Source organism: Osmerus mordax, chromosome 11 (assembly GCF_038355195.1).
Source record: "Osmerus mordax isolate fOsmMor3 chromosome 11, fOsmMor3.pri, whole genome shotgun sequence".
Lineage (NCBI taxonomy): Eukaryota > Metazoa > Chordata > Actinopteri > Osmeriformes > Osmeridae > Osmerus > Osmerus mordax.
In genome coordinates, this window is record NC_090060.1 from 1,463,004 (window position 1) to 1,478,977 (window position 15,974).

Sequence of the window (15,974 nt, forward strand, 5' to 3'; positions counted from 1 at the left end):
TCGGCCACCTCGTCATTTACAGCACTGGGCCCACGGTGGTGAAAGAACCTTCCATTTCACAAAACATGGAGAAAAGCAGGTGACGACAGGCACAATTGTGAAATGGAATATAGTCAGGAGCTGAGGAAGGAATCAAAGAGTTGCTGGAAAGGCAGTGGTGGAGGGGGGCACTAAATATGAGCAGTAAGGTTTGAGGGACAGAAGAATTTCAATTGACAAAGGTGGACATGTCATAAAGATAACTTGCCGACGAGGATGAGATTCGAACTCACGCGTGCAGAGCACAAAGGATTAGCAGTCCATCTCCTTAACCACTCTGCCACCTCGTCATTTACATCACTAGGCCCTCGGTGGTGAAAGAACCTTCCATTTCACAAAACATGGAGAAAAGCAGGTGACACCAGGCACAATTGTGAAAAGGAATATAGTCAGGAGCTGAGGAAGGAATCAAAGAGTTGCTGGAAAGGCAGTGGTGGAGGGGGGCACTAAATATGAGCAGTAAGGGTTGAGGGACAGAAGAATTTCAATTGACAAAAGTGGACATGTCATAAAGATAACTTGCCGACGAGGATGAGATTCGAACTCACGCGTGCAGAGCACAAAGGATTAGCAGTACATCGCCTTAATCACTCGGCCACCTCGTCATTTACAGCTCTAGGCCCTCGGTGGTGAAAGAACCTTCCATTTCACAAAACATGGAGAAAAGCAGGTGACGACAGGCACAATTGTGAAAAGGAATATAGTCAGGAGCTGAGGAAGGAATCAAAGAGTTTCTGGAAAGGCAGTGGTGGAGGGGGGCACTAAATATGAGCAGTAAGGGTTGAGGGACAGAAGAATTTCAATTGACATGTCATAAAGATAACTTGCCGACGAGGATGAGATTCGAACTCAAGCCTGCAGAGCACAATGAATTAGCAGTCCATCGCCTTAACCACTCTGCCACCTTGTCATTTACAGCACTGGGCCCACGGTGGTGAAAGAACCTTCCATTTCAAAAAACATGGAGAAAAGCAGGTGACGACAGGCACAATTGTGAAAAGGAATATTGTCAGGAGCTGAGGAAGGAATCAAAGAGTTGCTGGAAAGGCAGTGGTGGAGGGGGGTACTAAATATGAGCAGTAAGGGTTGAGGGACAGAAGAATTTCAATTGACATGTCATAAAGATAACTTGCCGACGAGGATGAGATTCGAACTCACGCGTGCAGAGCACAATGGATTAGCAGTCCATCGCCTTAACCACTCGGCCACCTCGTCATTTACAGCACTGGGCCCACGGTGGGGAAAGAACCTTCCATTTCACAAAACATGGAGAAAAGCAGGTGACGATAGGCACAATTGTGAAATGGAATATAGTCAGGAGCTGAGGAAGGAATCAAAGAGTTTCTGGAAAGGCAGTGGTGGAGGGGGGCACTAAATATGAGCAGTAAGGGACAGAAGAATTTCAATTGACAAAGGTGGACATGTCATAAAGATAACTTGCCGACGAGGATGAGATTCAAACTCACGCGTGCAGAGCACAATGGATTAGCAGTCCATCGCCTTAACCACTCGGCCACCTCCTCATTTACATCACTAGGCCCTCGGTGGTGAAAGAACCTTCCATTCCACAAAACATGGAGAAAAGCAGGTGACACCAGGCACAATTGTGAAAAGGAATATAGTCAGGAGCTGAGGAAGGAATCAAAGAGTTGCTGGAAAGGCAGTGGTGGAGGGGGGCACTAAGGGTTGAGGGACAGAAGAATTTCAATTGACAAAGGTGGACATGTCATAAAGATAATTTGCCGACGAGGATGAGATTCGAACTCACGCATGCAGAACACAATGGATTAGCAGTCCATCGCCTTAATCACTCGGCCACCTCGTCATTTACAGCACTGGGCCCACGGTGGTGAAAGAACCTTCCATTTCACAAAACATGGAGAAAAGCAGGTGACGACAGGCACAATTGTGAAAAGGAATATAGTCAGGAGCTGAGGAAGGAATCAAAGAGTTGCTGGAAAGGCAGTGGTGGAGGGGGGCACTAAGGGTTGAGGGACAGAAGAATTTCAATTGACAAAGGTGGACATGTCATAAAGATAACTTGCCGACGAGGATGAGATTCGAACTCACGCATGCAGAGCACAATGGATTAGCAGTCCATCGCCTTAATCACTCGGCCACCTCGTCATTTACAGCACTGGGCCCACGGTGGTGAAAGAACCTTCCATTTCACAAAACATGGAGAAAAGCAGGTGACACCAGGCACAATTGTGAAAAGGAATATAGTCAGGAGCTGAGGAAGGAATCAAAGAGTTTCTGGAAGGGCAGTGGTGGAGGGGGGCACTAAATATGAGCAGTAAGGTTTGAGGGACAGAAGAATTTCAATTGACAAAGGTGGACATGTCATAAAGATAACTTGCCGACGAGGATGAGATTCGAACTCACGCGTGCAGAGCACAAAGGATTAGCAGTCCATCTCCTTAACCACTCGGCCACCTCGTCATTTACATCACTAGGCCCTCGGTGGTGAAAGAACCTTCCATTTCACAAAACATGGAGAAAAGCAGGTGACACCAGGCACAATTGTGAAAAGGAATATAGTCAGGAGCTGAGGAAGGAATCAAAGAGTTGCTGGAAAGGCAGTGGTGGAGGGGGGCACTAAGGGTTGAGGGACAGAAGAATTTCAACTGACAAAGGTGGACATGTCATATAGATAACTTGCCGACGAGGATGAGATTCGAACTCACGCATGCAGAGCACAACGGATTAGCAGTCCATCGGCTTAACCACTCCGCCACCTCGTCATTTACAGCACTGGGCCCACGGTGGTGAAAGAACCTTCCATTTCACAAAACATGGAGAAAAGCAGGTGACGATAGGCACAATTGTGAAATGGAATATAGTCAGGAGCTGAAGAAGGAATCAAAGAGTTTCTGGAAAGGCAGTGGTGGAGGGGGGCACTAAATATGAGCAGTAAGGGACAGAAGAATTTCAATTGACAAAGGTGGACATGTCATAAAGATAACTTGCCGAAGAGGATGAGATTCAAACTCACGCGTGCAGAGCACAACGGATTAGCAGTCCATCGCCTTAACCAATCGGCCACCTCGTCATTTAAAGCACTGGGCCCACGGTGTTGAAAGAACCTTCCATTTCACAAAACATGGAGAAAAGCAGGTGACGACAGGCACAATTGTGAAAAGGAATATAGTCAGGAGCTGAGGAAGGAATCAAAGAGTTGCTGGAAAGGCAGTGGTGGAGGGGGGCACTAAATATGAGCAGTAAGGGTTGAGGGACAGAAGAATTTCAATTGACAAAGGTGGACATGTCATATAGATAACTTGCCGACAAGGATGAGATTCGAACTCACGGGTGCAGAGCACAACGGATTAGCAGTCCATCGGCTTAACCACTCGGCCACCTCGTCATTTACAGCACTGGGCCCACGGTGGTGAAAGAACCTTCCATTCCACAAAACATGGAGAAAAGCAGGTGACACCAGGCACAATTGTGAAAAGGAATATAGTCAGGAGCTGAGGAAGGAATCAAAGAGTTGCTGGAAAGGCAGTGGTGGAGGGGGGCACTAAGGGTTGAGGGACAGAAGAATTTCAATTGACAAAGGTGGACATGTCATAAAGATAACTTGCCGACGAGGATGAGATTCGAACTAACGCATGCAGAGCACAATGGATTAGCAGTCCATCGCCTTAACCACTCGGCCACCTCGTCATTTACAACACTGGGCCCACGGTGGTGAAAGAACCTTCCATTTCACAAAACATGGAGAAAAGCAGGTGACGACAGGCACAATTGTGAAATGGAATATAGTCAGGAGCTGAGGAAGGAATCAAAGAGTTGCTGGAAAGGCAGTGGTGGAGGGGGGCACTAAATATGAGCAGTAAGGGTTGAGGGACAAAAGAATTTCAATTGAAAAAGGTGGACATGTCATAAAGATAACTTGCCGACGAGTATGAGATTCGAACTCACGCGCGCAGAGCACAAAGGATTAGCAGTCCATCTCCTTAACCACTCGGCCACCTCGTCATTTACATCACTAGGCCCTCGGTGGTGAAAGAACCTTCCATTCCACAAAACATGGAGAAAAGCAGGTGACACCAGGCACAATTGTGAAAAGGAATATAGTCAGGAGCTGAGGAAGGAATCAAAGAGTTGCTGGAAAGGCAGTGGTGGAGGGGGGCACTAAGGGTTGAGGGACAGAAGAATTTCAATTGACAAAGGTGGACATGTCATAAAGATAATTTGCCGACGAGGATGAGATTCGAACTCACGCATGCAGAGCACAATGGATTAGCAGTCCATCGCCTTAATCACTCGGCCACCTCGTCATTTACAGCACTGGGCCCACGGTGGTGAAAGAACCTTCCATTTCACAAAACATGGAGAAAAGCAGGTGACACCAGGCACAATTGTGAAAAGGAATATAGTCAGGAGCTGAGGAAGGAATCAAAGAGTTTCTGGAAGGGCAGTGGTGGAGGGGGGCACTAAATATGAGCAGTAAGGTTTGAGGGACAGAAGAATTTCAATTGACAAAGGTGGACATGTCATAAAGATAACTTGCCGACGAGGATGAGATTCGAACTCACGCGTGCAGAGCACAATCTCCTTAACCACTCGGCCACCTCGTCATTTACATCACTAGGCCCTCGGTGGTGAAAGAACCTTCCATTTCACAAAACATGGAGAAAAGCAGGTGACACCAGGCACAATTGTGAAAAGGAATATAGTCAGGAGCTGAGGAAGGAATCAAAGAGTTGCTGGAAAGGCAGTGGTGGAGGGGGGCACTAAGGGTTGAGGGACAGAAGAATTTCAACTGACAAAGGTGGACATGTCATATAGATAACTTGCCGACGAGGATGAGATTCGAACTCACGCGTGCAGAGCACAACGGATTAGCAGTCCATCGGCTTAACCACTCCGCCACCTCGTCATTTACAGCACTGGGCCCACGGTGGTGAAAGAACCTTCCATTTCACAAAACATGGAGAAAAGCAGGTGACGATAGGCACAATTGTGAAATGGAATATAGTCAGGAGCTGAAGAAGGAATCAAAGAGTTTCTGGAAAGGCAGTGGTGGAGGGGGGCACTAAATATGAGCAGTAAGGGACAGAAGAATTTCAATTGACAAAGGTGGACATGTCATAAAGATAACTTGCCGAAGAGGATGAGATTCAAACTCACGCGTGCAGAGCACAACGGATTAGCAGTCCATCGCCTTAACCAATCGGCCACCTCGTCATTTAAAGCACTGGGCCCACGGTGTTGAAAGAACCTTCCATTTCACAAAACATGGAGAAAAGCAGGTGACGACAGGCACAATTGTGAAAAGGAATATAGTCAGGAGCTGAGGAAGGAATCAAAGAGTTGCTGGAAAGGCAGTGGTGGAGGGGGGCACTAAATATGAGCAGTAAGGGTTGAGGGACAGAAGAATTTCAATTGACAAAGGTGGACATGTCATAAAGATAACTTGCCGACGAGGATGAGATTCGAACTCACGCGTGCAGAGCACAATGGATTAGCAGTCCATCGCCTTAACCACTCGGCCACCTCGTCATTTACAGCACTGGGCCCACGGTGGGGAAAGAACCTTCCATTTCACAAAACATGGAGAAAAGCAGGTGACGATAGGCACAATTGTGAAATGGAATATAGTCAGGAGCTGAGGAAGGAATCAAAGAGTTTCTGGAAAGGCAGTGGTGGAGGGGGGCACTAAATATGAGCAGTAAGGGACAGAAGAATTTCAATTGACAAAGGTGGACATGTCATAAAGATAACTTGCCGACGAGGATGAGATTCAAACTCACGCGTGCAGAGCACAATGGATTAGCAGTCCATCGCCTTAACCACTCGGCCACCTCGTCATTTACATCACTAGGCCCTCGGTGGTGAAAGAACCTTCCATTCCACAAAACATGGAGAAAAGCAGGTGACACCAGGCACAATTGTGAAAAGGAATATAGTCAGGAGCTGAGGAAGGAATCAAAGAGTTGCTGGAAAGGCAGTGGTGGAGGGGGGCACTAAGGGTTGAGGGACAGAAGAATTTCAATTGACAAAGGTGGACATGTCATAAAGATAATTTGCCGACGAGGATGAGATTCGAACTCACGCATGCAGAACACAATGGATTAGCAGTCCATCGCCTTAATCACTCGGCCACCTCGTCATTTACAGCACTGGGCCCACGGTGGGGAAAGAACCTTCCATTTCACAAAACATGGAGAAAAGCAGGTGACGATAGGCACAATTGTGAAATGGAATATAGTCAGGAGCTGAGGAAGGAATCAAAGAGTTTCTGGAAAGGCAGTGGTGGAGGGGGGCACTAAATATGAGCAGTAAGGGACAGAAGAATTTCAATTGACAAAGGTGGACATGTCATAAAGATAACTTGCCGACGAGGATGAGATTCAAACTCACGCGTGCAGAGCACAATGGATTAGCAGTCCATCGCCTTAACCACTCGGCCACCTCGTCATTTACATCACTAGGCCCTCGGTGGTGAAAGAACCTTCCATTCCACAAAACATGGAGAAAAGCAGGTGACGATAGGCACAATTGTGAAATGGAATATAGTCAGGAGCTGAAGAAGGAATCAAAGAGTTTCTGGAAAGGCAGTGGTGGAGGGGGGCACTAAATATGAGCAGTAAGGGACAGAAGAATTTCAATTGACAAAGGTGGACATGTCATAAAGATAACTTGCCGAAGAGGATGAGATTCAAACTCACGCGTGCAGAGCACAACGGATTAGCAGTCCATCGCCTTAACCAATCGGCCACCTCGTCATTTAAAGCACTGGGCCCACGGTGTTGAAAGAACCTTCCATTTCACAAAACATGGAGAAAAGCAGGTGACGACAGGCACAATTGTGAAAAGGAATATAGTCAGGAGCTGAGGAAGGAATCAAAGAGTTGCTGGAAAGGCAGTGGTGGAGGGGGGCACTAAATATGAGCAGTAAGGGTTGAGGGACAGAAGAATTTCAATTGACAAAGGTGGACATGTCATAAAGATAACTTGCCGACGAGGATGAGATTCGAACTCACGCGTGCAGAGCACAATGGATTAGCAGTCCATCGCCTTAACCACTCGGCCACCTCGTCATTCACAGAACTAAGCCCACGGTGGTGAAAGAACCTTCCATTTCACAAAACATGGAGAAAAGCAGGTGACGATAGGCACAATTGTGAAATGGAATATAGTCAGGAGCTGAGGAAGGAATCAAAGAGTTTCTGGAAAGGCAGTGGTGGAGGGGGGCACTAAATATGAGCAGTAAGGGTTGAGGGACAGAAGAATTTCAATTGACAAAGGTGGACATGTCGTAAAGATAACTTGCCGACGAGGATGAGATTCGAACTCACGCGTGCAGAGCACAATGGATTAGCAGTCCATCGCCTTAACCACTCGGCCACCTCGTCATTTACAGCACTGGGCCCACGGTGGTGAAAGAACCTTCCATTTCACAAAACATGGAGAAAAGCAGGTGACGACAGGCACAATTGTGAAAAGGAATATAGTCAGGAGCTGAGGAAGGAATCAAAGAGTTTCTGGAAAGGCAGTGGTGGAGGGGGGCACTAAGGGTTGAGGGACAGAAGAATTTCAATTGACAAAGGTGGACATGTCATAAAGATAACTTGCCGACGAGGATGAGATTCGAACTAACGCATGCAGAGCACAATGGATTAGCAGTCCATCGCCTTAACCACTCGGCCACCTCGTCATTTACAGCACTGGGCCCACGCTGGTGAAAGAACCTTCCATTTCACAAAACATGGAGAAAAGCAGGTGACACCAGGCACAATTGTGAAAAGGAATATAGTCAGGAGCTGAGGAAGGAATCAAAGAGTTGCTGGAAAGGCAGTGGTGGAGGGGGGCACTAAGGGTTGAGGGACAGAAGAATTTCAATTGACAAAGGTGGACATGTCATAAAGATAACTTGCCGACGAGGATGAGATTCGAACTAACGCATGCAGAGCACAATGGATTAGCAGTCCATCGCCTTAACCACTCGGCCACCTCGTCATTTACAACACTGGGCCCACGGTGGTGAAAGAACCTTCCATTTCACAAAACATGGAGAAAAGCAGGTGACGACAGGCACAATTGTGAAATGGAATATAGTCAGGAGCTGAGGAAGGAATCAAAGAGTTGCTGGAAAGGCAGTGGTGGAGGGGGGCACTAAATATGAGCAGTAAGGGTTGAGGGACAAAAGAATTTCAATTGAAAAAGGTGGACATGTCATAAAGATAACTTGCCGACGAGTATGAGATTCGAACTCACGCGCGCAGAGCACAAAGGATTAGCAGTCCATCTCCTTAACCACTCGGCCACCTCGTCATTTACATCACTAGGCCCTCGGTGGTGAAAGAACCTTCCATTCCACAAAACATGGAGAAAAGCAGGTGACACCAGGCACAATTGTGAAAAGGAATATAGTCAGGAGCTGAGGAAGGAATCAAAGAGTTGCTGGAAAGGCAGTGGTGGAGGGGGGCACTAAGGGTTGAGGGACAGAAGAATTTCAATTGACAAAGGTGGACATGTCATAAAGATAATTTGCCGACGAGGATGAGATTCGAACTCACGCATGCAGAGCACAATGGATTAGCAGTCCATCGCCTTAATCACTCGGCCACCTCGTCATTTACAGCACTGGGCCCACGGTGGTGAAAGAACCTTCCATTTCACAAAACATGGAGAAAAGCAGGTGACACCAGGCACAATTGTGAAAAGGAATATAGTCAGGAGCTGAGGAAGGAATCAAAGAGTTTCTGGAAGGGCAGTGGTGGAGGGGGGCACTAAATATGAGCAGTAAGGTTTGAGGGACAGAAGAATTTCAATTGACAAAGGTGGACATGTCATAAAGATAACTTGCCGACGAGGATGAGATTCGAACTCACGCGTGCAGAGCACAAAGGATTAGCAGTCCATCTCCTTAACCACTCGGCCACCTCGTCATTTACATCACTAGGCCCTCGGTGGTGAAAGAACCTTCCATTTCACAAAACATGGAGAAAAGCAGGTGACACCAGGCACAATTGTGAAAAGGAATATAGTCAGGAGCTGAGGAAGGAATCAAAGAGTTGCTGGAAAGGCAGTGGTGGAGGGGGGCACTAAGGGTTGAGGGACAGAAGAATTTCAACTGACAAAGGTGGACATGTCATATAGATAACTTGCCGACGAGGATGAGATTCGAACTCACGCGTGCAGAGCACAACGGATTAGCAGTCCATCGGCTTAACCACTCCGCCACCTCGTCATTTACAGCACTGGGCCCACGGTGGTGAAAGAACCTTCCATTTCACAAAACATGGAGAAAAGCAGGTGACGATAGGCACAATTGTGAAATGGAATATAGTCAGGAGCTGAAGAAGGAATCAAAGAGTTTCTGGAAAGGCAGTGGTGGAGGGGGGCACTAAATATGAGCAGTAAGGGACAGAAGAATTTCAATTGACAAAGGTGGACATGTCATAAAGATAACTTGCCGAAGAGGATGAGATTCAAACTCACGCGTGCAGAGCACAACGGATTAGCAGTCCATCGCCTTAACCAATCGGCCACCTCGTCATTTAAAGCACTGGGCCCACGGTGTTGAAAGAACCTTCCATTTCACAAAACATGGAGAAAAGCAGGTGACGACAGGCACAATTGTGAAAAGGAATATAGTCAGGAGCTGAGGAAGGAATCAAAGAGTTGCTGGAAAGGCAGTGGTGGAGGGGGGCACTAAATATGAGCAGTAAGGGTTGAGGGACAGAAGAATTTCAATTGACAAAGGTGGACATGTCATAAAGATAACTTGCCGACGAGGATGAGATTCGAACTCACGCGTGCAGAGCACAATGGATTAGCAGTCCATCGCCTTAACCACTCGGCCACCTCGTCATTTACAGCACTGGGCCCACGGTGGGGAAAGAACCTTCCATTTCACAAAACATGGAGAAAAGCAGGTGACGATAGGCACAATTGTGAAATGGAATATAGTCAGGAGCTGAGGAAGGAATCAAAGAGTTTCTGGAAAGGCAGTGGTGGAGGGGGGCACTAAATATGAGCAGTAAGGGACAGAAGAATTTCAATTGACAAAGGTGGACATGTCATAAAGATAACTTGCCGACGAGGATGAGATTCAAACTCACGCGTGCAGAGCACAATGGATTAGCAGTCCATCGCCTTAACCACTCGGCCACCTCGTCATTTACATCACTAGGCCCTCGGTGGTGAAAGAACCTTCCATTCCACAAAACATGGAGAAAAGCAGGTGACACCAGGCACAATTGTGAAAAGGAATATAGTCAGGAGCTGAGGAAGGAATCAAAGAGTTGCTGGAAAGGCAGTGGTGGAGGGGGGCACTAAGGGTTGAGGGACAGAAGAATTTCAATTGACAAAGGTGGACATGTCATAAAGATAATTTGCCGACGAGGATGAGATTCGAACTCACGCATGCAGAACACAATGGATTAGCAGTCCATCGCCTTAATCACTCGGCCACCTCGTCATTTACAGCACTGGGCCCACGGTGGGGAAAGAACCTTCCATTTCACAAAACATGGAGAAAAGCAGGTGACGATAGGCACAATTGTGAAATGGAATATAGTCAGGAGCTGAGGAAGGAATCAAAGAGTTTCTGGAAAGGCAGTGGTGGAGGGGGGCACTAAATATGAGCAGTAAGGGACAGAAGAATTTCAATTGACAAAGGTGGACATGTCATAAAGATAACTTGCCGACGAGGATGAGATTCAAACTCACGCGTGCAGAGCACAATGGATTAGCAGTCCATCGCCTTAACCACTCGGCCACCTCGTCATTTACATCACTAGGCCCTCGGTGGTGAAAGAACCTTCCATTCCACAAAACATGGAGAAAAGCAGGTGACGATAGGCACAATTGTGAAATGGAATATAGTCAGGAGCTGAAGAAGGAATCAAAGAGTTTCTGGAAAGGCAGTGGTGGAGGGGGGCACTAAATATGAGCAGTAAGGGACAGAAGAATTTCAATTGACAAAGGTGGACATGTCATAAAGATAACTTGCCGAAGAGGATGAGATTCAAACTCACGCGTGCAGAGCACAACGGATTAGCAGTCCATCGCCTTAACCAATCGGCCACCTCGTCATTTAAAGCACTGGGCCCACGGTGTTGAAAGAACCTTCCATTTCACAAAACATGGAGAAAAGCAGGTGACGACAGGCACAATTGTGAAAAGGAATATAGTCAGGAGCTGAGGAAGGAATCAAAGAGTTGCTGGAAAGGCAGTGGTGGAGGGGGGCACTAAATATGAGCAGTAAGGGTTGAGGGACAGAAGAATTTCAATTGACAAAGGTGGACATGTCATAAAGATAACTTGCCGACGAGGATGAGATTCGAACTCACGCGTGCAGAGCACAATGGATTAGCAGTCCATCGCCTTAACCACTCGGCCACCTCGTCATTCACAGAACTAAGCCCACGGTGGTGAAAGAACCTTCCATTTCACAAAACATGGAGAAAAGCAGGTGACGATAGGCACAATTGTGAAATGGAATATAGTCAGGAGCTGAGGAAGGAATCAAAGAGTTTCTGGAAAGGCAGTGGTGGAGGGGGGCACTAAATATGAGCAGTAAGGGTTGAGGGACAGAAGAATTTCAATTGACAAAGGTGGACATGTCGTAAAGATAACTTGCCGACGAGGATGAGATTCGAACTCACGCGTGCAGAGCACAATGGATTAGCAGTCCATCGCCTTAACCACTCGGCCACCTCGTCATTTACAGCACTGGGCCCACGGTGGTGAAAGAACCTTCCATTTCACAAAACATGGAGAAAAGCAGGTGACGACAGGCACAATTGTGAAAAGGAATATAGTCAGGAGCTGAGGAAGGAATCAAAGAGTTTCTGGAAAGGCAGTGGTGGAGGGGGGCACTAAGGGTTGAGGGACAGAAGAATTTCAATTGACAAAGGTGGACATGTCATAAAGATAACTTGCCGACGAGGATGAGATTCGAACTAACGCATGCAGAGCACAATGGATTAGCAGTCCATCGCCTTAACCACTCGGCCACCTCGTCATTTACAGCACTGGGCCCACGCTGGTGAAAGAACCTTCCATTTCACAAAACATGGAGAAAAGCAGGTGACGACAGGCACAATTGTGAAAAAGAATATAGTCAGGAGCTGAGGAAGGAATCAAAGAGTTGCTGGAAAGGCAGTGGTGGAGGGGGGCACTAAGGGTTGAGGGACAGAAGAATTTCAATTGACAAAGGTGGACATGTCATAAAGATAACTTGGCGACGAGGATGAGATTCGAACTCACGCATGCAGAGCACAATGGATTAGCAGTCCATCGCCTTAACCACTCGGCCACCTCATCATTTACAGCACTGGGCCCACGGTGGTGAAAGAACCTTCCATTTCACAAAACATGGAGAAAAGCAGGTGACGATAGGCACAATTGTGAAATGGAATATAGTCAGGAGCTGAGGAAGGAATCAAAGAGTTTCTGGAAAGGCAGTGGTGGAGGGGGGCACTAAATATGAGCAGTAAGGGACAGAAGAATTTCAATTGACAAAGGTGGACATGTCATAAAGATAACTTGCCGACGAGGATGAGATTCAAACTCACGCGTGCAGAGCACAATGGATTAGCAGTCCATCGCCTTAACCACTCGGCCACCTCGTCATTTACATCACTAGGCCCTCGGTGGTGAAAGAACCTTCCATTCCACAAAACATGGAGAAAAGCAGGTGACACCAGGCACAATTGTGAAAAGGAATATAGTCAGGAGCTGAGGAAGGAATCAAAGAGTTGCTGGAAAGGCAGTGGTGGAGGGGGGCACTAAGGGTTGAGGGACAGAAGAATTTCAATTGACAAAGGTGGACATGTCATAAAGATAATTTGCCGACGAGGATGAGATTCGAACTCACGCATGCAGAACACAATGGATTAGCAGTCCATCGCCTTAATCACTCGGCCACCTCGTCATTTACAGCACTGGGCCCACGGTGGTGAAAGAACCTTCCATTTCACAAAACATGGAGAAAAGCAGGTGACGACAGGCACAATTGTGAAAAGGAATATAGTCAGGAGCTGAGGAAGGAATCAAAGAGTTGCTGGAAAGGCAGTGGTGGAGGGGGGCACTAAGGGTTGAGGGACAGAAGAATTTCAATTGACAAAGGTGGACATGTCATAAAGATAACTTGCCGACGAGGATGAGATTCGAACTAACGCATGCAGAGCACAATGGATTAGCAGTCCATCGCCTTAACCACTCGGCCACCTCGTCATTTACAGCACTGGGCCCACGGTGGTGAAAGAACCTTCCATTTCACAAAACATGGAGAAAAGCAGGTGACGACAGGCACAATTGTGAAATGGAATATAGTCAGGAGCTGAGGAAGGAATCAAAGAGTTGCTGGAAAGGCAGTGGTGGAGGGGGGCACTAAATATGAGCAGTAAGGTTTGAGGGACAGAAGAATTTCAATTGACAAAGGTGGACATGTCATAAAGATAACTTGCCGACGAGGATGAGATTCGAACTCACGCGTGCAGAGCACAAAGGATTAGCAGTCCATCTCCTTAACCACTCTGCCACCTCGTCATTTACATCACTAGGCCCTCGGTGGTGAAAGAACCTTCCATTTCACAAAACATGGAGAAAAGCAGGTGACACCAGGCACAATTGTGAAAAGGAATATAGTCAGGAGCTGAGGAAGGAATCAAAGAGTTGCTGGAAAGGCAGTGGTGGAGGGGGGCACTAAATATGAGCAGTAAGGGTTGAGGGACAGAAGAATTTCAATTGACAAAAGTGGACATGTCATAAAGATAACTTGCCGACGAGGATGAGATTCGAACTCACGCGTGCAGAGCACAAAGGATTAGCAGTACATCGCCTTAATCACTCGGCCACCTCGTCATTTACAGCTCTAGGCCCTCGGTGGTGAAAGAACCTTCCATTTCACAAAACATGGAGAAAAGCAGGTGACGACAGGCACAATTGTGAAAAGGAATATAGTCAGGAGCTGAGGAAGGAATCAAAGAGTTTCTGGAAAGGCAGTGGTGGAGGGGGGCACTAAATATGAGCAGTAAGGGTTGAGGGACAGAAGAATTTCAATTGACATGTCATAAAGATAACTTGCCGACGAGGATGAGATTCGAACTCAAGCCTGCAGAGCACAATGAATTAGCAGTCCATCGCCTTAACCACTCTGCCACCTCGTCATTTACAGCACTGGGCCCACGGTGGTGAAAGAACCTTCCATTTCAAAAAACATGGAGAAAAGCAGGTGACGACAGGCACAATTGTGAAAAGGAATATTGTCAGGAGCTGAGGAAGGAATCAAAGAGTTGCTGGAAAGGCAGTGGTGGAGGGGGGTACTAAATATGAGCAGTAAGGGTTGAGGGACAGAAGAATTTCAATTGACATGTCATAAAGATAACTTGCCGACGAGGATGAGATTCGAACTCACGCGTGCAGAGCACAAGGGATTAGCAGTCCATCGCCTTAATCACTCGGCCACCTCGTCATTTACAGCAAGGGGCCCACGGTGGTGAAAGAACCTTCCATTTCATAAAACATGGAGAAAAGCAGGTGACGACAGGCAAAATTGTGAAAAGGAATATAGTCAGGAGCTGAGGAAGGAATCAAAGAGTTGCTGGAAAGGCAGTGGTGGAGGGGGGCACTAAATATGAGCAGTAAGGGTTGAGGGACAGAAGAATTTCAATTGACAAAGGTGGACATGTCATATAGATAACTTGCCGACGAGGATGAGATTCGAACTCACGGGTGCAGAGCACAACGGATTAGCAGTCCATCGGCTTAACCACTCGGCCACCTCGTCATTTACAGCACTGGGCCCACGGTGGTGAAAGAACCTTCCATTTCACAAAACATGGAGAAAAGCAGGTGACGATAGGCACAATTGTGAAATGGAATATAGTCAGGAGCTGAGGAAGGAATCAAAGAGTTTCTGGAAAGGCAGTGGTGGAGGGGGGCACTAAATATGAGCAGTAAGGGACAGAAGAATTTCAATTGACAAAGGTGGACATGTCATAAAGATAACTTGCCGACGAGGATGAGATTCAAACTCACGCGTGCAGAGCACAATGGATTAGCAGTCCATCGCCTTAACCAATCGGCCACCTCGTCATTTACAGCACTGGGCCCACGGTGTTGAAAGAACCTTCCATTTCACAAAACATGGAGAAAAGCAGGTGACGACAGGCACAATTGTGAAAAGGAATATAGTCAGGAGCTGAGGAAGGAATCAAAGAGTTGCTGGAAAGGCAGTGGTGGAGGGGGGCACTAAGGGTTGAGGGACAGAAGAATTTCAACTGACAAAGGTGGACATGTCATATAGATAACTTGCCGACGAGGATGAGATTGGAACTCACGCGTGCAGAGCACAACGGATTAGCAGTCCATCGCCTTAATCACTCGGCCACCTCGTCATTTACAGCACTGGGCCCACGGTGGTGAAAGAACCTTCCATTTCACAAAACATGGAGAAAAGCAGGTGACGACAGGCACAATTGTGAAAAGGAATATAGTCAGGAGCTGAGGAAGGAATCAAAGAGTTGCTGGAAAGGCAGTGGTGGAGGGGGGCACTAAGGGTTGAGGGACAGAAGAATTTCAATTGACAAAGGTGGACATGTCATAAAGATAACTTGCCGACGAGGATGAGATTCGAACTCACGCGTGCAGAGCACAACGGATTAGCAGTCCATCGGCTTAACCACTCGGCCACTTCGTCATTTACAGCACTGGGCCCACGGTGGTGAAAGAACCTTCCATTTCACAAAACATGGAGAAAAGCAGGTGACGACAGGCACAATTGTGAAAAGGAATATAGTCAGGAGCTGAGGAAGGAATCAAAGAGTTGCTGGAAAGGCAGTGGTGGAGGGGGGCACTAAGGGTTGAGGGACAGAAGAATTTCAACTGACAAAGGTGGACATGTCATATAGATAACTTGCCGACGAGGATGAGATTGGAACTCACGCGTGCAGAGCACAACGGATTAG

General features: G+C 47.2%; 7 non-coding genes across 7 annotated transcripts; all 7 read right to left on the minus strand.

Annotated features, from left to right (window-relative positions):
- Positions 1-1,172: 1,172 nt before the first annotated feature.
- On the minus strand, positions 1,173-1,254 carry trnas-gcu (transfer RNA serine (anticodon GCU)). The gene has a single exon. It is a non-coding gene; the product is annotated as a tRNA-Ser (tRNA).
- A 4,214-nt stretch (positions 1,255-5,468) lies between these two features.
- trnas-gcu (transfer RNA serine (anticodon GCU)) lies at positions 5,469-5,550 on the minus strand. The gene has a single exon. It is a non-coding gene; the product is annotated as a tRNA-Ser (tRNA).
- A 1,459-nt stretch (positions 5,551-7,009) lies between these two features.
- trnas-gcu (transfer RNA serine (anticodon GCU)) lies at positions 7,010-7,091 on the minus strand. Its single transcript has one exon. It is a non-coding gene; the product is annotated as a tRNA-Ser (tRNA).
- Positions 7,092-7,324: 233 nt separating this feature from the next.
- Positions 7,325-7,406, minus strand: trnas-gcu (transfer RNA serine (anticodon GCU)). Its single transcript has one exon. It is a non-coding gene; the product is annotated as a tRNA-Ser (tRNA).
- Positions 7,407-9,785: 2,379 nt separating this feature from the next.
- trnas-gcu (transfer RNA serine (anticodon GCU)) lies at positions 9,786-9,867 on the minus strand. The gene has a single exon. It is a non-coding gene; the product is annotated as a tRNA-Ser (tRNA).
- Positions 9,868-11,326: 1,459 nt separating this feature from the next.
- trnas-gcu (transfer RNA serine (anticodon GCU)) lies at positions 11,327-11,408 on the minus strand. Its single transcript has one exon. It is a non-coding gene; the product is annotated as a tRNA-Ser (tRNA).
- Positions 11,409-11,641: 233 nt separating this feature from the next.
- trnas-gcu (transfer RNA serine (anticodon GCU)) lies at positions 11,642-11,723 on the minus strand. Its single transcript has one exon. It is a non-coding gene; the product is annotated as a tRNA-Ser (tRNA).
- Positions 11,724-15,974: the final 4,251 nt, after the last annotated feature.